Raw genomic sequence first — 22,398 nt, forward strand, 5'->3', positions numbered from 1 at the left:
CTGACCTCAAATATCAGAGTCTGGGAGGAAGGTTCATTTCCATTGACAGACACTTGGATGTCTAATGGGGGTTTCGTGTGTTCAAAGATGAACTTCTGATGTTCACTCATATCTCATCCTCTCCCCAAAACTGTCTCCGGCACCTTCCTCATCTCTGTCTATGAGAAGTCTGTCCTCCCCGTTGCTCGGGCCTGACATGTTGGAGCTATCTTTGACCCTTTTCTCTCTCTCATACCCACATCCCATCCATCAGCAAAGCGTGGCAGTTCTCCCATCAACACATAGCCATCCCACTGCTACTGGTCCGAGCCACCACCACCACGATTGTCTGGATTGTTCTAACAGCCTTCTAATAGCTTCCTGGTTTCTACCTGCTTCTACATCACAACCTTTAAAAAGATTCTTCTGTTCAGGACTCTGTGATGGTTTCTCATGTCACTCAGAATAAAAGCCCAAGTCCTCACTATGACCTACAAGCCCTCACCCTGGCTGTTCCATGCCACCTTTGTTCTTCCCTCTCCCATCCTTCTCTTCCCAGGTCACTGTGCTCCAGCCTCGGGTGGGCTCCCCCCCGTGCCTGACGCACACCAAGCCTGGTCCTGCTGCAGGGCCTTTGCACTTGCTGATTCCTCTGCCTACGCTGCTCTTCCCCCAGGTACCCACAGGCATCACACTTTCATTTCCTGCCTTCAGGGCTCTTTTCCATTGCCACCCATAAGAGAGGTCTTCCCTGACTTCCCTAAATGAAATAGACTTCCCACTCCCATCCCATCTGACTTTCTTTCCCCGACCCTGCTTTATTTTTCGTCCTAGCACGTGTCCCCTCAACCTTGTCTGTTTCATCTACTAGTTAGAGTTAAAGACCTGGGGTGTTGGACCTCCTTCATGGCCTGCACGACCCCAGGTCTGAATCGCAGAAGTGGGATTCAAATGCTGAGATTCTTAGAAGGGGTGAGAAGGGGGGATCCTGAACATTCCTGGAAGCCCCGTCATTCTGTGTTGGGAAAGAGAAAAGGAAGCCTTGATAGAACGGACAATCACACAGATAGTCCATATAAATCACTTAGCAGAGCTCCTGGCACATAGTAAGCCATCAATAAAGGTTTACTGTCATTGCTGTTCTTTTTTTTTAATTAATTAATTTATTTATTTATTTTTGGCTGTGTTGGGTCTTCGTTTCTGTGCGAGGGCTTTCTCTAGTTGCGGCAAGCGGGGGCCACTCTTCATTGCGGTGTGCGGGCCTCTCACTATCGTGGCCCCTCTTGTTGCGGAGCACAGGCTCCAGACGCGCAGGCTCAGTAGTTGTGGCTCACGGGCCCAGCTGCTCCGCGGCACGTGGGATCTTCCCAGACCAGGGCTCGAACCCGTGTCCCCTGCACTGGCAGGCAGATTCTCAACCACTGCGCCACCAGGGAAGCCCCCAGTCATTGCTGTTCTTATTGTTATTCCCTGATTCTTGGGTTCCACGTACATCAATGACAAATGTTGGCAAAAACTTAAACTTTAGGTGTCTAAATTAAATAATGCAGTCATTTATTTGAATCTAACCATTTTTTACTAAAAATATCTGAATGCTTAAAATTTATATAATTTTAAAAACATTGTTCAAACTAAAAAAAGGTATGACAACCAAATGTAACACCTGATCCTACATCAGGTCTTGTACTGCAAGAGGGAAAATGCTATCAAGAACATTATTGGATCCACTGACAAAATTGAAACACAAATGATCAACTAGATAAAAGTTACTGTATCAAGGTTAAGTTTACTGAAGTGGATGACTATATTGTGGTTATGTAAGAAGATATTCTTGTTCTTAGGGAATCCCCACAGGAGCATCTGAGGGTATGTAACTTGAGGTGTGTAATGTACTCTCAAGTCGTTTAAAGAAGCAAATTTGGTGTGTGTGTGTGTGTGATATGCACAAGTGATACAGCAATGGGAAAAAATGCTAATGGTAGGTGAATCTAGGCCAAGGGGAAAGGGTGTTCTTTATAATGTTTTTAGTTTTGTAACTTTTCTGTGAATTTAAAGTTATTTCCAAATAAATATTTTAAAAAACCAAAACACTGCTTGTAGTTCAGGGTTATGATTTGCATCTTAAATCAAAAAGAGGAATGTAGGGAACATGACCAAACTGGAAGTAAAAATAGGAGATTTACTTATCAACCTTAAGCCCAACAAAAAGAAGATAAGCTTCTGGCCTGTAAGGCAGAAGACGGGGTGCTTTGTTTGTTTGTTTGGTGGTGGGGAAGGTGGTTTTTTCTTTCTTTGAGCGCTTGTAAGGCCTTCAAGACTCTGAGATTTCGTTTTAAAGTATCAGAAAACTTTGGAAGATGATGAAATGTAGCATGCTTGATAATTCGAGATGCTTCTAGACCAGGAGGTTTCTTTGAAGTCGGTTAGCATTTCAGAGCTTCGAATGTTAATTGTATGCAAAGAAATAAAACACTTAAGCAAACTTCAATCTAAGGAGATTTGCATAAAGGATTAGGACCCCTTGGCCTTCCAAAATACTCTTCCATCTGAAAATGGGTGCGCTGTGCTCTCAGATCCCCCAAATTTCTTTGTGTTCTCATTGAAGTTCGATTTAATCCTCCTCTCTTCATTCACACCTTCTCTCTAAACCTCCCAGGCCTGTGCTTTGAGAGCCAGGGATCATTCTTCTCCCCAGTTGAGGGGGGTTTGCTGTTCATTAATTTCTCTAAGAAGATTACCAAGTGCTTGTTTGTTGTTGTTGAAGCAACTAATTTCCCTAAAGCTCTTTGTTTTTCCAACTGGTTTACACTTTAATGCCCTTGATTGCATTTCAACAACAAGGGATCCACTTGACCAACCAACTTCTCTTTAGGAAGAAAACAAAAAGCGAGAATTTGGTGCAAACTATTTTAACCACAGGCCTGCTCTAAAAATATCTATTCAGCCATTTAGACAGTTTCCAAAGGGATGTGTCCTAATTAGCATATCATTCAGGCCTTGTTTCCTTCCTAAAGTCAAGGTGACCTTCACTGAAACAGAATTTCTTTAATTACGAAGTGATGGGAAAAGTAACGTCCCATAACATCCTTGTCAGTGTAGCAGGATTTTACAAATTTGGTTTATGTTTTCTTTTTCTCCCTTTGTTTGTTTGTTTCTTTCTAATATTTCTTGTCTTTAACGCTCTAAGGCTGGAGCAGAACGGCAGATCTTTCTTAAGAACTTCAACACATAGATTTTGAAAGTGATCAGAATGTTTAGTACACTCTTGTTTAGAAATCCGTTTTTACCAGGATAATTGTGTGGAGGCTAAGTGGGAACCCCCTTCCCTCTGATTCACAGCCATTTAAACATTTGTGCCAGTTAATTACCATAATTGGTTTGTTTAATTAGCATGAGGAACACTGGCGCTTTCACACGGGGATGCTTCTATTGACTTGGAGATGCCTTCGCTGTCAGGCACCCCAAGGACACCAGCCTGGCTATTGAGGACTGAGTTTGGCTTCAAGTCTCTGGGGAGTTTTCCCCCTGCCTTAAGCACCTTGAAGATTGACCCTTGAACTTTCTAAGCCTAAAATGCTATTGATATTCTGTACTTTGTCAGAAGAAAGGAGATGGGGGGGTGTGGGGCCGGCAGAGGGCCCCTGTGGGATACGATGCCCTGTGGGAAGGCGGAGCCCAGCGTGGCAGCTGCTTGCAGATCTGTGGGCTCCCCAGACAGAAGCAGGGTTCCTGGGGCCACGTCTGAAGGCTGGATCTGGGGGGACCCCGTGCTGTTCTGTTGAAGGACTCTTAGCACACATGTGATGAGTTTCTTTTACTACTAGCACAGTGGATGGAAAATGAATAGCCAGATGATAAACCCCGGGAACAATTATTGAGGGCCTACTATGTGTGGAGTAATCTACTCAATGGAGCATCACACGTTGGGAGAGATTGTCAATGAGGGATTCGAATCCTCCAGGCATAAGACCCAGCGTCAACCCCTCCGTGGGGAAGAACGGCAGGAAAAGCTGTCATCAGAGAATCCAATTAAAAACATGCAGTTCTGTGTCCTGTTAACGTCAAGATTTAATTGCAGGACTCGGCTGGTCCATGGCCTGTTAGGATTTTAAAAGGCTGTGAGCACTTGTTTCTACATTGTGATGGATTTTGGACGAAGTTCCTCTTTAAAAACCCTGAAAATGTACAGAGGAGAGGATTCTTTTAAACCAGTCCAACAAAAGGAATCCCACATTCCAAAGGTGAAATATCATAGATTCCAAATAGATGACGTTTGGCTTACCATAAAATATGCCGAAGGAGAATGCAGAAGTGCTCGGAATTCCAAATGGCTGAAATGTAAGTCGAGGACAGAGTCCCTTATTAGGTTTCCACCAGGCAGAACCTGCAAATGCATATACTTAAGAAGCACTTCGAGGACCTTTAGAAAAATAACCTCAAACAATTTGAAACCTATTTATAGTAATTTTGGTTAATAAAAAAATTGAGATCATTCAGTTTAGGAAATTTTTGTTTCTTGGCATGCGACTGAAATCACACACTCAGATTTTTTTCCTGTGTTTACAATTTTGTTTTTTTTTTGAATTGTATGCTTTATTTTATTTATTTATTTATTTATTTTTGGCTGTGTTGGGTCTTCGTTTCGTGCGAGGGCTTTCTCTAGTTGCGGCGAGCGGGGGCCACTCTTCATCGCGGTGCGGGGGCCTCTCACTGTCGCGGCCTCTCTTGTTGCGGAGCGCAGGCTCCAGACGCGCAGGCTCAGTAGTTGTGGCTCACGAGTTTAGTTGCTCCGTGGCATGTGGGATCTTCCCAGACCAGGGCTCGAACCCGTGTCCCCTGCATTGGCAGGCAGATTCTCAACCACTGCGCCACCAGGGAAGCCCTACAATTTTTATTTGTTATTATTATTTTTAAAAAGTAATCCAAAAAAAAAAAAAAGTAATCCACCCTCCTAATGTTGGCTCTAATGTGACTTAGTTGAAGTCTCATAGCTGAGCAATAACCCACCCTACACAATCGTATAATTTAATGAATGTGGATGCACTCCATCTTTCAAAAACTGCACCAGCACCCAGCTATTGATCTGACGTGTATCTAGGCGTGTCTTCTTGTCCGAGTGTTTTAATAATCTAATTTAAAAATAGGATTCTTCTTTGAAAATATCTGAGTCTGACACCCACGCTTCCTGCCACCTATAGTAATGTTGGGCTAATATGATTAGGAGGTAAGCTAGCCTACGCCTGGTTTGATGAGGAAGTGGAAGGGGGGATGAGGCCTCATTATTTGACAATTACTCTAACTTTAGAAAGAGTCTCTGTGTACTGGAGCTGTAATGAATAATTAAAAGAAGTGTGGCCCTCCACTTTAGTTAGATCTCAGTGCATTTTCAAATAGGTATGCGGAGGGCTGTGTAAAACCAGTGGCCGCATTGTGTGTGAGAACCAGAAATCTCTTAGAGAAGACCCTTGTCCCAAGAATCCTGCCGTTATTACTATGCAGTGATGAACTGCCCATTGCTGAAAAGGTGCCGCCAGGGAAGGTAACATCCACCTTTGCACATCTTTTCCCAGCCTCACTGCCTTGTCAGCACGCGTCATTCTCGGCATCTCACCACCCTTCTGTCTGGACCAACGTGAGGATGTGTCTGCTTCTCCAATCATCATCGTTACGAACCCCGAGCAAATTCCGTGTGAAAAGCAGCTGCTAATAGAACAGTGTTTGACATCACATCTTGAACCCGAATAAGCAAACAGGCAAGTCGCATCTTTAGGGTCAAGCTTCATAGTCACGTTTTATGACCCAGGAAATCATTTTCAGTGACAGTAATGACAAGTGCTGAACACAGGCCCTGTATAAATACATCCGTGCATGTGGCCTTACAAACACTCGGGGTCACTCTACTCAGGGCCTTCCCACCAAGACACCGACTGCTTGGCAGGCACCTACCCCACTGGAGAAAAGAAGGTAAGAAGGGCTAGCGTGTTGACTCGAAGTTTCTAACATGACGCTAAGAGTGTGAGAACGCCCTGCTTAATGGGACAGTTAATGAGGTGGCGACACCTTTGAGTTTTCCTGAGATTGTTATTAGCAGAGAATAGCTGGTGACAAAAGTTCTCAAACTTGGCTCCACCTTGGAATCCTCTTTTAAAAGAATCTTGAGAAATTAAAAAAAAAAAAAAGTTAAAAATGAACATCATCATAATCATCAAGCTTTACAAATCTTCTTTCTGCCTAGGTCACACCCCTGAACTATTAAATCCACATTTCTTGGGGGGTAGGACCCAAGCATCCGAGTTTTAAAAAATTCCCCATGTGGTTCAACATGCAGGCAAGTTGGAGTACCAGTGGTTTAAGAGACATTTTGAAATAGGATGCGGAGGGAACAGTTTTCTTTTAGGACTTCCAGTTTTGATGGTTATGCTGGAGGTCTCCAGAAACAAACAAAAAAATAACAGTAATCAGTTAAACGTGTCGAAGTGGAATAGTCTAATTACACAAATATTGTTGGTGACCTCACACATTTGCTTAGCCTCCTGCTTCCCTAGGAGAGTCTGGTTGTGTTGCTTATAATGGAAGCCCCCTGCCCCCCGAAACCATCTATTGAACTAGCTGGCACGAGGCGCTGCCCTTTATCTCGTATTTAAAACACAAGCAATGCCTGAAATTCATTTTCAATTTATTTTCCAATCATAGGAAAGGAAGAAAGAAAAAGATTATTCTATTGAATCTTCTTCGGGCTGGTAAACTGTTGGTAAGGCTCGTTCTGGACGCGTGGCGGAGAGCTCCCGGGAATAGTCTATGGGGAGCAGAGTTAATCGAATAAACTAATCTGGGCTGTGGAGATTAACTCTCGGTGGTTGCAGGAGATGGGGTGAGGCAGAATGCAAATAGCAGAGACCTCAAGGTGCTGGGGGGAAGCAGTTTGGAATCTCCCTCCCTCACTCCAACGCTGGATCCCCTCTACCCAGTCTTAATTTTGGTGGTACGGAGCACACAGGCCAAAAGGGGATGTTTTTTGGGTTTTCTGAAGGGGGCGGGCTACTGCCCTGTGGGGCCAGACATTTTGCAGCTTCAGGGAACCCAGGCTGTGCGCTGGAGGTGGATACTAGCTGGAGGTGGGGATTTGGTTCAAAGCAGCCCCTGACGGTGGGTAACCGTCTGACTCTCTGGGCGCGTTCTTTCCAGCAGCCTTTGATTCCCTTTGCCAAGGCACACAGGCCACGCTGGGGTGGAAGCAGTTGTGTCAGAATGCAGGATAAAGCCTCAGCCCCCAGGGCGGGGCGTGGCCTGCGAGCATCCTTTGGGTCTGGAGAGGGCTTCCTGCCCCGTGGGAGAGCTGTCTCCCTGTTTGCTTGGTTCTTGGGGAATCAAGCTGAGGGCGGGTCCCCCAGGAGCAACCCCCAGCTTCAGGAGCAGGAGTTCCCAGCCCTTCACCTTGACAGGAGAGGCAGTGGGAAGTGACAGCCGGGTCCCTGGAACGGCTGCTGAGGCTCTCTGGTGAGTTGACACCTCCCCCCGCCCCCCAGACCCCCAGTGCTGAGCCAGTAGGAGCTAATTCTTCCCCAAATAAAATTAGGGTAAAGCACAGTGGTGAGAATACCCAACATCTTTAAAATTCCCCCCCTTCTCTCCCACCTCCCTCAACACCAGTCCAGCCACGGCCCCTAATCTCAGTCGTCGGGAATACCTTCAGGGGCTCTGCGGTGGGTAGCCTCTGGATTTTTCTCTTGGCCTCCTCAAATCTGTTCCCCGCCAGCAGCCAGAGGAATCTTGTCACAAGATGCAGATGAGGTAATGGGCTGCTCCTACGGAGTTCCTATTGCTCTTAGGATAAGGCCTGGTACCTTTAATAAACACCCACCCTGTGGCTGGGGCAGTAGACAGAATGATTAGCGGGGTCCTGTGGATGCCGGGGGGGCTGGCTTTAAATCCTGGCTGTATGACGTTGGGCAGGTCACAGAAACCCTCCCTTTTGCACAATCTATAAAAGGGGAGGAAGGTGCTAGCACTGACCACAGGGGCTTGTTGTGAGGCCTGAATGGGTCAATAGAGGCTTCGAGGAGTGCCTGGCACCCTGCAAGGCTGCTCTCCCTGCCGCCTTCTCCTGCCACCCTTTCGCTAGCTTTCTCGTCTTCAGCCAGGCAGGCTTGCTTTCTTTTCCTCCAGTGTGCCAGAGTCTTTGCACACGCTGTTCCCTCTTCCACACCTTGCCCCTTCCACAGTTAGAGGAGGCACCTTGAAGCTTGCTTGGCTTCCCCATCATCAGCCCTGATGGATGATGAAAGGAGGATGGATTCTTCCCTGCCCCCAAAGGAGAAGTGGCTCTCTCTCCTCCCAGAGCCCCGTAGCTGCCATCTGTGGACGTGGCTAAACCTGTGCCCGAGATCACAGCAGGCTGACTGCAGCTTGAGAGAAGCCTGGCAAGTCACGAGTTTTCATTATCTGTAGAGGAGCAGGGCTCTAGGGGGAACAGGGTTACATGTGAAAGGTAGCAGGAGCATTTGCAGCACTGGATCCAACCCAGGTCTGTGTCTCTATCTGTACACGATTCTCATTCATCCTCAGAAGAATTTTATTAAGGTTGGTGTTATTGTCTTCTTTTTATAGAGAGACTGAAGGAGTTCAGAGAGGCTAAGTGACTTACCCAAAGTCACACAGCAGAGCTTTTCTGATGGTGGAGCCCGTGCTCTCAAACTCCACTCTCTCAATATTGGCGCTCATGCTAGAGTATGGTCCTGCTAGCATGGCCTGACCCTCACAACTGAGCTAGAAGACTCCGCATTAAATGCAAAGTCTTATCTTTCACCACGGAGACCCTCAGTTCTCGGTGTTTTAGGGGAAAAATGAAACCCAGCCATGTCTTCAGGTTTTCACTGTAGCCTCTCTTTCAAGTCCCAACTCTGATGGCACCTCTTCCAGGAGATGGTCCAGGAAACGGCAAGGCTCTCACTAAGAGACTTCTCTAAGCTTCCAGTCTACCGGACAATATAAGGGAAACTCCCCACGACCTTAATATTTTGGTTCAAACAAGCATCTCGCATTCTCCCTCCTCTTATTGCTGAAGTGAGAGTGTTTCATACATGTCTGTGGATCCAAATCACATAGCAGGTGTGTCCTCCCTCACTTCTCCATAGCAAGCTGGCAATGTAGCAGGGATGTCCTTCGTAGCCACAAACTCAGATGTATGAAAACGGACCTTTATTTTTTGTTAACTGAACCAAACTTTGCTTTCCAGCCCAGATTCTACCCAAGAGCAGAAAATGTGATTTAGGAAAGAGAGATAAACCCAGTCCAGATTTTCCCCTTAGTCCCTTTCGGATAAATAATCCAGGCAAATGCAGAGCCTCCCCTCTCTTCTCTTCTCCCCTTCTTGCCAAGGTTGATTTCAGTTCTGGGAGCCAGGGGGGCTTTGTCAATCACCCAGGCATCCAGCAGAGGCCCCTGGTCCCTCCTTATCAGTAGCTGTCCATGTTGGGTTCTGCCATCGGCCCCGGTCATTGGCAGTCAAGCCTGGTGGCCCCCCCGGAAATGAGCTTGTCTTCTCGAGGGCCACACAAGAGAGAGATGGGGCAGCCATTTGAATGGTGCTGGAGATTCTGCCTTCTCCGAGAATGTATGCTCAAGAGTGGGTGGGATGGGAGATAGGAATCTGTCTTTTACTCTGTAGGTCTTTTTCTTGCATATTTTCCAGAATAGGAACACATATTTTGGGGATCTAACTTGGCCTTTAAACACAAAGCAACTGCTTCATCTGACACTCAATTGAAATGACCAGTGATCTTTTCCAGCACTGTTAATCCAGTGCTAGGCACTGAACATACAGAGTCATTGGATTTTCAACAGCCCCTTGAGGAATGTTGAATCATCATGCCCCCCATTTTACAGATGAGGAAACTGAGGATCAGTGAGGAAGGCTGAGGCTTACGTCCAAGGCCCACCATGGATAAGTGGTATCACAGAGATTAACTATTGCTTCTCAACACTGAAGGGCATGTTGGCAGCTCAAGCATAACATGCCTAAAACTTACCCTGGAAGCAACTCATCTGCTTGAAATAGTTCTTAGAGGGGCATCCTCAGCTCCTCTCCAACTCACATTAAAAACCTGGAGTGCTTTGTGACGTTCCTTGTCCTTCCTTTGATCACCAGTCTCCACCCATTTCCACTCTGCCTAACCTGCTGACCTAGTTCACAGGGGATCTCCAGGATCTGGGACAGAAGCTGGTACATAGTAGGTGTGGTAAAATATGAATAACATATTTATCATTTTAACCATTTGTAAGCATACAATTCAGTGGCATTAAACATATTCATACCGTGTGCAACCATCACCACTGTCTATACCTAAAACTTGTTTACCATCTCCAGCAAAAACTGTACTCATTGAACGATAACTCAGTCCCTGGTAATCTCTATTGTACTTTCTGTCTCTATGAATTTGCATATTTTGGGTTCCTCACATAACTGGAATCATACATATTTGTCCTTCCATATCTGGCTTATTTCACTTAGTGTAATGTTTTCAAGGTCCATCCACGTTGTAGCACGTATCAACATTTCATCATTCCTTTTTATGGTTGAATGACATTCCATTGAATCTATAGCCCACATTTTATTTATCCATTCATCTGTCGATGGAAACTTGGATTGTTCCCACCTTTTGGCTGTTGTGAATAATGCTGCTATGAATATTGGTGTACAAATATCTGCTTCATTCCCTGCTTTCAATTATTTTGGATATGTGCCTACTGTCACATGGTAGAGTCCTATATTTAAGCTTTTGAGAAACTATCAAGCTGTTTTCCATAGCAGCTATGCCATTTTACATTCCTACTAGCAATGCATGGGGATTCTCCTCACCAACACTTGTTATCTTTCAGTATAAAAAAAAAACTGTGGTCATTCTAGTCGGCGTGATGTGGTATCTCATTGCAGTTTTGATTTGCATTTCCCTAATGATTAATGATGTTGAGCATCTTTCCATGTGCTTGTTGGCCATTTGTATATCTTCTTTGGAGAAGTGCCTATTCAAGTCCTTTCTCTACTCTTAAATTGGGTTGTTTGTTATTTTGATGTTCAGTTGTAAGAGTTCTTTATATATTCTGGATATTAATACCTTATCAGATATACTATTTACAAATATTATTTCCATGCAGTATGTTATCTTTTTGCTTTCTTGATAGTCTCCTTTGATGCACAAAAGTTCTTAATTTTGATGGAGTCCAATTTATCTTTTTTAAATTTTGTGTCTGCTTTCAGTGTCATATCCATGACGTCATTGCCAAATCCAATGTCATGATGATTTTCCCCCAATGTTTTCCTCTAAGAGTTTTACAGTTTTAGCAATTAAGCTTAGGTCTTTGATCCATTTTGAATTAATTTTTGTATATGGTTTAGGGTAAGTGTCTAACTTCATCGTTTTGCCTTGGGGATATCCAATTTTTCCAACATTTGTTGAAAAGACTGCTTTTCCTCATTGAATGGTCTTGGCACACTTGTCAAAAATCAACTGACCATATGTCTGAGTTTGAGATGCTATACCAAAATACCATAGATTGGGTGGCTTAAACAACAAGTGGTTATTTCTCAGTTATAGAGGATGGAAGTCTGAGATCAGTGTGACAGTATGGTCGGGTTCTTGGTGACGGCTGTTTTCCTGGTTTGAAGATGGATGCCTTCTGCTATATTCTCACATGGCAGAGAGAGAAATCATCTCTCTCTTACCCGTTCTTTTAAGGGTACTAATCCCTTTCATGAAGACTCCACCTTCATGGCTTAATTACCTCCCAAAGGCCCCACCTTCAAATACCATCACATTGGGGATTAGAGCTTCAATCTATGAATTTTGATACAAACATTCAGTCCATAGCACCATATATGTGAGGGTTTATTACTAGGATCTCTATTATATTCCATTGGTCTATATGCCTGTTCTGATGCGAGTTCCATACTGTTTTTATTACTGTAGTAAGTTTCAATGTCAGGTAATGTGAGCCCTCCAACTTTATTCTTCTTTTTCAAGATTGTGTTGGCTATTTGGAGCCCTTTGCAATCCCATATAAATTTGAGGATCGGCTTTTTTATTCTTGTAAAAAAGGCTGTTGGAATTTTGATAGGGATTGTGTTGAATCTGCAGATCATTTTAGGTCCTATTGACATCATAAGAATGTTACATCTTCCTATCCATGAACAAAGGATGTCTTTCCATTTATTTAGACCTTCTTTAATTTCTTCCAGCAATTTTTGTAGTTTTCATCATACAAGTCCTTCTCTTCCTTGGTTAGATTTATTCTTAAGTATTGAATTATTTTAGGTGTTAATGTAAATGGGATTGTTTTCCTAATTGCATTAGGATTTTTTAAAGCTCCTTAAAATATGCTTATGTGCAGTTGGAGTTGCAAACCACTGTCTTAGTCAAAGCTTGACAAGGTAGGCGGGAAGGCCATGTCTCTCTAACCTCCCTGTTTCTGTGCCTGGCAAGGACCCTCACCTTGAGTCACTGCTCAATAACTTTTTTTTTTTTAATTTTATTGAAGTATAGTTGGTTTATAATGTTGTGTTTAATTTCTGCTGTACAGCAAAGTGGCTCATTTATATGTGTTTCTTTTTCATATTCTTTTCCATTATGGTTTATCACAGGATATTGAATATAGTTCCCTGTGTTATACAGTAGGACCTTGTTGTTTATCCATCCTGTATATAATAGTTTACATCTGCTAATCCCAAACTCCCAATCCATCCCTCCCCATCCCCTGCCCTTGGCAACCACAAGTCTGTTCTCTACGTCTGTGAGTCTGTTTTTGTTTCGTAGATAGGTTCATTTGTGTCATATTTTAGATTCCACAGATAAGTGATATCATATGATATTTGTCTTTTACTTTCTGACTTACTTCACTTAGTATGATAATCTCTAGGTCCATCCACGTTGCTGCAGATGGCATTATTTCATTCCTTTTAACGGCCATCAGTAACTGTTTTCTAATGCACGCATGCGTAGCTTCCTTCTTGGCAAATACATTTATAAATTTGTTAGGTTTCAAATAGGCTACACCTGCATCCTGATAATTCTGGTCCTCTTCCTACGCCCCAGCATTTTCCATTTTCCCCGATCGGTTCCCAGAAGGAAGGCCTGTTTATCACTGATTCCTCTGAAAGACTGGACTCATCCAGAAAGGGAGATGACATCGGCTACAGAGCATCTCCTACTGGGATGGGACTGGGGACCCACCCCCTACTGAAGGAAGCAATGATACTTGATTTCAACCAAATAGCACTGGCTGGGAAATGACCCCCTCGGTACCAGTAGTAGCATTCAGACCCACAGGGTTGTGGCCAGCTGATGAATGGGTCAGCTGGAGAAAGGAGGGGGTCTGCTTTGATTGAGGAGACCAGCACAGACACCCCACGATGGCCATATATGCAGCTCCTGCCATCACCTGATCATGCCCACCTTCCTTAACATGTATTACGAGCACTCATTATGACTGGTATCCAGGGGCCCCCAGCCCCAGACACACTCACTCAGGGACAGGTGGCCTTCCGCCGCAGGGTTTCTGGTCAGAAATTCACAACAAGGAGGACTCCGAGTTCACCAGCCTGATTGGCACTGCTTTCTGAGAAACCTAACAGATGGGCTCTAATTGCAGACCTGTTGTGGGGACATTGTTAACAAACACACAAGTAGCTGTATACAGGGCTTTTTGGAACCGAATGTGACTTGGCAGCTGGGGACGGAGATCTAATTACCAACATCTGAGTTTCTTGTTTAATGAAGGGGAATGTGGAAAACGGCCGTGCTTGAGGCAGCTGGGATGGAGAAGGCGGCCAAGGCTGTGATTGTGCTGTGCCTGCACACTCTCTGGTGGCCAGGTGCCTTCGTGTCATCCAGGGGCCTCCTCTGTCCTCTCCCTGAAGTCCAGACATCACTTTTGGGAGAGAGGGTGGGATTCTTGGGATCCTTAGGTATCAACCACGGACTGTTAGAGAACAGCATAGCTGGGGGCACGTTGGTCCATATTCATTAGGCTTTTCTTCTTAAATTGTCAAGTTGACATTCCAGGAAAATTTACCATCTTTAACATATGGCTTCCTATATCTCCTCGCACAATGCAATTTAACCTTGAAATACATTTACCCCAGTTTCACAGTTCATAATTTCTAGTAATAACTTGCTCAGACTTCTGCAGACTTGCCTTGTCCAAGTGCTATTTTAAGCACTTTACCTGATTAGCTCATTGAATCATTTTTCTAAGTTATTTTTTAATTTTTAAAATTTTATTTTTTCTAACTCTATTGAGGTATGATTGACTAATAAAAATTGTATCTATTTAGGTTGTACGATGTGATTATTTAAAGGTGTACCACATGATGATTTAATATACATTGTGAAATGATCACCATAATCAAGTTAATATTGCCTCATATAGTGACCATTTTGTGTGTGTGTGGTGAGAACACTTAAGATCTATTTTCTTAGCAAATTTCAAGTGTACAAGACAGTATCGTTAACTGTAATCAACAAGCTGTACATGAGATCCCGGAACTTACTTAACTTATAAACGGAAGTTTGCACCCTTTAACCAATAGCTCCCCATTTCTCTCACTCCTAATTTAATCTTTTAAGTAACCCTAAGAGATAGATACCATTCTGGTTTCCAGCTTACAGATGAGGAAACTGAGGCACAGAGAAGTTAGGTTACCTCTTGGGGAGAGGTTGGCCTCAGCCTAGGTTCTGGTCTCAGACTGACTTATCTGATATTAGTAATAATTGGCACTCAAGGATGGGTTGCTGAGTCCCAGCTACTGTGCTTTATAGGCTTGATCTCACTCAGTTAAGCCCCCCAATAACTTTATGAGGTAGACACTATTATTGTCTCTGAGACTTGGAACTGAGGGTTGGAAGATGGAGTGACTTGCTCAAGTCACAAAGCTTGTGCTGTGCTGAGCTGGGATTCAAACTCAGGGTACCTTCTCTGAACCTCACTGTTCTGCCACTGTATTAGAAAAGGCCCTGACATTTAGCATCACTGCAGGGATTCTTTTTCTTTTTGAGGTCATTGACCTTGTGGTCACAATGTCCATTTAAGAGGGTCCATGGAAGAAGTTGCTCTTCAGTTTCAAGACCAGGGAAAAATGAACCATCTCTGGAGAGATCAAATTGGTTTTACTGTATGGACACTGTGAAACTTATGAAACCAACCTCTCCAACCAGGGGTCAGGTTCCCTGTGGGGGATATGCAGGTGTGTCTGAAGCTTCTAAGGGTCTACCTCTTACGGTTGTTACAAAAGCACACAGTAAGCATCTTCACATGCTCCCAGGGTGTCATTATTCCTTGAGAAGGAAAAACCACTCAGGTTCTGCTCCCAGCCTCCCCAGGGGTATACTCCTGGATACATATGAGAAGCACTATTGTAAAGAATCATGCTTCTCACCTTCCCTTAGTTACTAGGCTGCTCTGAAAGCATAAGGAGCAGAGTAGCAAGTATGCAGGACCTTGGGGCCCATGTTTTGTATACAACAGCCTTACCCTGAGCTTCTCCATACTTCCCTTTTGATCTAATTTCTTTCTTCCTCGTTACTATTTGTGGCAGATTATATTTTCCAAAATTCACTACAACAATATTTCTGGTCCCACATGTGCCTTCAGAACCTTGTCACTCCCCTCCCATTGAACCAGGATGAGCCTGTGTAGCTGCCTTGACTAATAGAGTGTGGCAGCAGTGATACCATGTGACTTGGCAAGGCCTCACCGTCACTGTCATAAAAGATGATATAGGTCGGTACTGATGTTAGCTAAGGTAGAGTAAGCGCACAGCCCCTGTCTCTTTCACTGAATACAGCTATAAAACTGTGTATAAAATTCCTGGAGCAGATATTTGAGGACTCTGAAAAGTAAGGGTAATGGGCAGATTCAGGAAGACCGGAACTTGAAATATCACTGAACTGGGGGTGAGTTTATCATTTTTCCCCTGCTCCTTCCACCACTTGGCCCTGCATAGTCATGGAAATACGTGGCAGATTGGGGTAACTAAAGCCCCGACTTCCTGGATAGAGAACAGAAAAGGGACTCCTTACTGTGTTGAAAAGTACCAGGGAGATAGCAGAGAGAGAAGAGTTCAGGAAAGCAACCGCATAAAGTGGTTTATGAATTCCTGGGCTCACCTCTGAGCTGCACACGCATGGATCTGATTCAAATTAGCATACCAAAGACTTTGAGAACTGAACTGACACAAAGACCACTGCCCATGTGCCAGACTGGCGACGGGCGGTGTGCATGCAGACCAGAGTCAAATAACACTACAAAGACTTTAAAAACTGAACTGACCCTAGCCTGCAGAAGACAGGTTGAAACTTGCAACTTGAACAGGACAAGTCAATTGCCTGCTAAAATAAAAATGTCAACCTTCTCTATAGGATTTATATAAGACCTAGTATTTCGTAATCTAATAATCAAAATGTCCATGATAGCATCTCAAATTACTTGGCATATGAAAAACCAGGAGAATCTCAACTTGCATGAGAAAAGACAATCAACAGATGCCAACCCTGAGATAAGAAAGATGTTGGAACTATCTGACAAAGCAGCAATTAAACAAATGTTCTAGTAAGTAACTGTGAACACTCTTGATATAAATGACAAAATAAAAAGTTCATAATCTAATTTTAGAATTAAAAGAAAAGGAAATGAAATGAAAAACTCACTGAATGGGCTCAATAGCAGAATGAGATGACAGAGAAGTGAGTGAGGATGAAAGACATAAACCTACAGATTCAGGAAGCTCAGTGACCCTTAAACAGGCAAACCTAAAATAATCACAATCAAACTGCTGAAAACTAGATCAAAGAAAAAATATTTAAATGAGCCAGATGAAAATGATACATTCCCTGTAGGGGGACAACAATTAGAATGATTGTGAATTTCTCATCAGAAACCAAGGATGCCAGAAAAAAGAAGAATGACATTTTTAAAGTGCTAAAAGAAAAGAAATACCAACCCAGAATTCCATAACCAGCAAAAATATCCTTCAGAAATGAAGGTGAAATAAACATTTTCAAATGAAGCAAAATAAAAGAATTCATTGCCAGCAGACAAGCTCTAAAATAATTGCAAAAGGAAATTTTTCAGACAGAAAGGAAATGACTCTAGAAGGAGACCTAGAACATCAGGAATGAAGGAGGAGCAACAAAAACGGTAAGTATCTGGGAAAATATAATAGATTACTCTTCTCTTAAATTCTTTAAAATGTGTCCGGTTGTTGAAAGCAAAAATCATAACATTGTTTGATGGAGTTGTCAATGCATGTAGATATAATATATAAAACACCTATGATATAAAGGAAGGTGGGTAAAAGTACCTATACAGTGGTAAGGTTTCTACCACTGTAAGTGGTAAGCTATCAATCCTAAGGAAACTATAAAAGTTAAGTATGCATATTGTAATCTCTAGAGAAACAAATAAACTAAACAAAGAGGTGTGATAAAAAAACACAATAGAAAAATTAAAATGAAATGTGAAAATATTCAAACAACCCAAAAGAGGGCAGGAAAAGAGAAACAAAGGAACAAGAACAGAAGTTAATCATGAATAACAGGAAGATCTTGGACTAAACACTTGGAAATGAAACAACACAGTCCTAAATAACCCACAAGTCAAAGAGGAAGTCTCAAGGGAAATTAGAAAAGATTTTGAACTGAACAGAAACAAAAACACCTTATTTCAAAATTTGTAAGATGCAGATACAGCAGTGCTTAGAGGGAAATTTATAGCATTAAATGTTTATATTAAGAAAAGGAGAAAGTTCTCAAATTAAGAATCTAAGCCTCTGCCTGAAGAAACTAAAAAAAAGAAAAAGAAAAAGAAAACGAAAGCAAGCAAGCAGAAAGAGGCAGAAGTCAATGAAATCAAAAACAGAAAAGCTGTTTCTTTGAAAAGACCAAAAATGGCTATACCTATACCAAGACTGACTAAAATTATAGAAGACACAAATTACCAATATTAGTAATGAAAAGGGGGATACTATTACAACTCCCATAGTAGATAGTAAGAGGGAGTTTTGGCGGTGATGAAATTGTTCTGTGTCCTGATTGTAATGGTGGTTAGATGAACCCATACATTAAAAAAGTTAATTCTACTGTATGATAATTTTTTAAAAAAGAATATTCAGATAAAAATTAAAATTAAATTAGGAGTTTGGGATTAGCAGATACACACTACTATACATAAAATAGAGAAACAACAAGGACCTATTGTATAGCCCAAAGAACTATATTCAATATCTTGTAATGGAAAAGAATCTGAAAAAGAATATATTTTTATATATATGTAAATATACATAGCACTGAATCACTTTGCTGTATACCTGAAACTAACACAACACTGTAAATCAACTATATTTCAATAAAAAAAGAAAAAAAAATTAAAAGGTGATACAGCTTCTGCTGTATGCCTGTGTATATATATACACACAGAAATCATATTGATACATATGTATGTATGTGCATGTATATATGCAAATGCGTGTGTGTATACACACCCACATAATATATATATTTACATATATAGCTGTGGAAGAGCTAGAGCTAAGACACCAAACAGGTGCAGTGAGAAAACACAGAGATTAGCACTAAGAAGTTATTACTGCCCCAAGGGCTAAGGGACAAGGGGGAAGATGGCATTTCAGAGTCCAGGATTCAGGGCCATCTCATGGGAGCCAGTACCTTGGAGGAGGCAAGGAAGTCTGAGAAACCGTTTATCGAGTTCAGTTCCCTGAATGCAGAGCAGAACAGGGGAAGAAGGGTGGGGTCAGAGAGCAGATCTTCAAGCAGACCCGCAAGTGGCCAGCCTTAGGACGAATTATAGTACCTATCTCCTGGAATTGGGACAAGGACAACATTTAATAGTAAGAAAAATGCCTGGAACTTAGTTACTTAAGAGACAGCTGCTATTACTGAAACCTAGGAATTGCAACACTCCACGTAAAGAGACAAGTGAGGCTTGGAGAAGCTGATGGACTTGTTTAAACATCACACCGTTAAGAATGTCTTTCTAATGAGATAAACCAGATAGGATAGACAGAAGTAAAAATTCTAATTCATTTTGGGGTTCAGATGTGAAGTTTTAAAGACCTTTCTATAGGATTTAAATCCAGACTGGACTGACTCTGAAGGTCTTGATCATCTGGCTGCCTTGAAGGATGAGATGTACTTGCATTTCCCACAAACACATTTAACAGGAAAGGGCTCATGTTTACGAGAACGTATGCTCCATGAGAGCACGGGATTCGTGTGCTTTATTCATTGCTGTATCCGCAGCACCTAGAATAGCACTTGGCATACAGTAGGTGCTCAATGAATGTTTGTTGAATGAATGAAATACAATTGGTGACATGGTGATTGTTCTTGGTGTTAATCAGTTTGGCTGATGGAACACAAATGTTTTATAGGAAAGGTATAAGGGTTACAAAATTGATGGGAGATGAAGGGGGTGGGTCTTGGGGCTAGCAGGAACCAAGGAAACTCTGGAGGCCTACGAAACAGCTGGGACGCAGAAACTTCTCATTCCAAGAGCAGCCTGGTCTAGACATGCCTCATTCACCACCATTGCCCTCGTGAAAATAGCTCCCAACCTTCCTACTATTCTAGATACAGGGGAGAAAAATTAACTTGCTGACCTCAGGTCATACACCGGAAGTGATTAGGAAGAAGATCTTCACCACTGCTCATCCCCTCCCTGGCTTCCTTACGAAGAGGCCACCCTGGAGTCAGGAATGTGGGACCTGGGAATTGCTCTCCTGTCAAATCTATTGATAACTTCAGTAGAAGAGAAATAATTCATCTTAAGCAATAACAGAAAAGCACCATAGAGTATGATCAAAGAACATGGGTTCTAGAACCAGACTGCCTAAGTTCCAATCTTGATTCTTTTAGCAAACACACTATGCAACCCTGGGCAAGTCACACATTCTCTTTGCCTCAGGTTCTTGATCTGAAAAATGCGAATAGAATAGTTAAATGAGCTAATACATTCAAAGTGCTTAACAGTATCCGGCCAGAGTAAACCGTTCAATGAATAAAATCAATGTGGGTTAATGTTATCTGCCATAATATGCCACATACTAAACAAACACAAACCCAGTGGCTTAAAAGCTCATGGGTCTGCTTGGTGGATAGGTGGTTCTGCTGGGCCGGGCTAGGCACACTCAGGTGTCTCTGGTCAGCTGGCTGGTCACCTGTGGGTCTATTTTGTGGCTCTTGGCTGTGTTCACTCACATATTGGGAGTTAGCTGGCTATTGGCCGATCTAGGATGGCCTTCCCCCTCTGCTCCATGTGGCCAATAGGTTTGTCCGGGCGTGTTCACTGGTGGTGGCACTGAGAGTTCTAAGAAGCATGCAAGGTCTTATGAGGCCTAGGCTTGGAGCTGGCACCATCGCTTCTGCCATATTCTGTTGGCCAAAGCCAGTCACAATTTCAGCCCCTATTCATATATTGAAGTCCTAACCCCTAGTACCTTAAAATGTGACTGTATCTGGAGAGAGGGCCTTTAAAAAGATGATTAAAGTAAAATGAAGTCATGTAGGTAGGGCCCTAATCCATTTTGACTGGTGTCTTTATAAGAAGAGGAGACTAGGACACAGACATGCAAGAGGGAAGCCCATGTGAGGACTCAGGGAGAAGGTGGCCGTCTGCAAGGCAAGAAGAGAGGCCTCAGAGGAAACCAACCCTGCCCACGCTTTGATCTTGGACTTCTGGCCTACAGAAATATGAGAGCTTACTTTTCTGTTGTTGAAACCTCCCAGTCTATATGGTTCTTTGTTATGGCAGCCCTACAAACTAATACGGATTTTGGTGGGGAAACAGACTTTACTTCTCGATGTGAGGAGCTGCAATGACATTGCAAATAATGTGTTTATAGAAAGGCATGAAAAATTGGGGACTTTTTTGCCATCAATTTACTGCCCCTAGAGATGGGGGTGAAAAGCTGAGCTAATCAACGTGGCAGAGAGAGAGAGCAATGGGTTGGAAATCAGGAAGCTTGGCTGTGCTCCCAGCTCTGCCTTCTCGGGGCCTCCGTTTCCTCATCTGTGTCTTGAGGGGGCTGGACCAGCTCTTGCTATGTTTCCCCCCAGCTCTGATAGCCCAGGATCAAACCCCAAGCTCCTGCCCACCTCGCCAATGTCAAAGTCCAAGTGTGCATCAGGAAAAGACGCCCCTCCACTCGTCCTCTGGGCACTGCCCTCGGAAGACTTCACCCTCAGCCTCACCAGTAACTGCTTCCTACCCATGGACAGAGGGCACCTGCCTGGGAACATTTACCTAACAGTGGCTAACAGAGAGGAGAGAAGCCCTGCTCCAAAGCCCTGAAAAAAGGAAAAGCCAACAGTGGTATCTTTCTTGTTATCTCCCGGACTAGTCTCCATCCCCTCGAGAGGGCAATGTAATTGAGTATGGATTTGGGGGATCTTTGCTTGTGGCCTTCGGAGAATTTGGCTGACAGTAACGACAAGAAGGGAAAACTCAGACAAGTAAGAATGAATGAGATCCCCGCGAAAAAGAGCTATTAAAGGAGGAGGGGTAGCTATGGAGAGGGGATACTTGGCAAATCTGGAAGCACAATCATCAGGTGACCTGGGTGAGATGAGCACCGGGGTTATGAGAATTCCCCTGGTGAACATGGCAGAATCCTTGAGCCTGTGAAATCGTTGTGGAGAGAGGCAATGAAACGGCCAGAACTTTTGAAAAAGTCATGAATGGATGTCACAGATATCTGAGAATCAACAGATAAATCCTCCCATAGACCTTAATATCTGCCAGGCACTGATGTATATATTTTAAGTGTATGAGTTCATTGCATCCTTACCAAAGTTTTACAAGGTAAATACTGAAGTACTGTTATCACTATTTGTACAGACAAGGCAGGAGGAGCACAGGGAGATTGACTGTCTGCCCAAGGAGCTGCACTTGAACTTGGGCAGGCTGTGTCAAAAGCCCAGGGTCTTGGGACTTCCCTGGTGGTGCAGTAGTTAAGAATCCGCCTGCCAGTGCAGGGTTCACTGCATTGTTCTTGGTGGCTTGAACATGGGTTCAAGCCCTAGTCCGGGAAGATCTCACATGCAACTAAGCAACTAAGCCCATGCGCCACAACTACTGAGCCTGTGCCTTAGGGCCCATGAGCCACAACTACTGAAGCCCATGTGCCTAGAGCCTGTGCTCCAGAACAAGAGAAGCCACTGCAACGAGAAGGCTGTGCACCGCAACGAAGAATAGCCCCCGCTCGCTGCAACTAGAGAAAGCCCGCGTGCAGCAATGAAGACCCAGTGCAGCCAAAAATAATTAAATAAATAAATAAATAAATAAATAAATAAATAAAAATTGTTAAAAAGCCCAGGATCGGGGCTTCCCTGGTGGCACAGTGGTTGGGAA

General features: G+C 43.3%; 1 long non-coding RNA gene across 1 annotated transcript; it reads right to left on the reverse strand.

Moving 5' to 3' along the window:
• Positions 1 to 4,912: 4,912 nt before the first annotated feature.
• Positions 4,913 to 22,324, reverse strand: LOC309648553. The gene is made up of 2 exons (XR_014256706.1): positions 7,060 to 22,324; positions 4,913 to 7,025 (listed from the first exon to the last, which is right to left on the reverse strand). It is a non-coding gene; the product is annotated as an uncharacterized lncRNA (long non-coding RNA).
• Positions 22,325 to 22,398: the final 74 nt, after the last annotated feature.

This window comes from Balaenoptera physalus (genome assembly GCF_965194825.1).
Source record: "Balaenoptera physalus genome assembly, chromosome: 19".
Taxonomy (NCBI): Eukaryota; Metazoa; Chordata; class Mammalia; order Artiodactyla; family Balaenopteridae; genus Balaenoptera; species Balaenoptera physalus.